This window comes from Rutidosis leptorrhynchoides, chromosome 11 (genome assembly GCF_046630445.1).
Source record: "Rutidosis leptorrhynchoides isolate AG116_Rl617_1_P2 chromosome 11, CSIRO_AGI_Rlap_v1, whole genome shotgun sequence".
Lineage (NCBI taxonomy): Eukaryota > Viridiplantae > Streptophyta > Magnoliopsida > Asterales > Asteraceae > Rutidosis > Rutidosis leptorrhynchoides.
Window position 1 is genome coordinate 254,061,830 of NC_092343.1, and position 671 is coordinate 254,062,500.

A 671-nucleotide genomic window follows, 5' to 3' on the forward strand; every position below is an offset into this window, starting at 1 on the left:
TATAAAATATCATGTTATTTTAAAAAGATGTGATTTAATTAATTTTCTCCAATTATTTTCGTAGCCAAACTAGTCTTAGATATCCGATCTCGTTTTTGTCATAGTTTCTTCGTTACAACTCCGTTTTCGTTGATTCAACTTGCCACTTCCTTGGATTGAGTCCCTCTTTAAGACTATGAACTGTAAATACCTTAGTTTGTATTCGAAATCACAGGTCATAGGTCAAACTTTAGTGAAACTTATGAAGTTAATCATTTCCATCATGTAAACAACCTTAAATGATTATTTTTCTAAAAATACTTATACTTTGAGTTAAATTATGAAATTTTTATGTGTTATCATATTCATAGTAAAAATCATTTTTCCAGAAAATAAACCTCCAATTCAATGTTTAAGATGGTTTTTAATTATCCAACCCAAAACAGCCCCCGGTTGCACTCCGACGTCGTAAAAACAGTTTTTAAGGTGTTCTTTGAAAAACCAAGTTATAACTTGTTAAATTAGCATATTTTTAAGTTATATTACAGGTCTTGAAGTATTTTAAAAGTTAAGTTATAAGGATCTATTTAGTTTACAAACAAGTTTGAAAACATTCAAACTATGTTCTTGTTGGTAAAATTTTATACCACAAAATAAGATAGCTATATATATATGAATCGAATAAGGTTATG

General features: G+C 27.7%; 1 non-coding gene across 1 annotated transcript in view; it reads left to right on the top strand.

Moving 5' to 3' along the window:
• The first annotated feature begins 501 nt into the window (after positions 1–501).
• The window catches only part of LOC139880693 (28S ribosomal RNA), a 3,468-nt gene continuing 3,298 nt past the window's right edge, over positions 502–671 (top strand). The window contains exon 1 of the ribosomal RNA XR_011771502.1: positions 502–671. This exon is cut by the window's right edge and continues 3,298 nt beyond it. This is a non-coding gene — a ribosomal RNA (28S ribosomal RNA).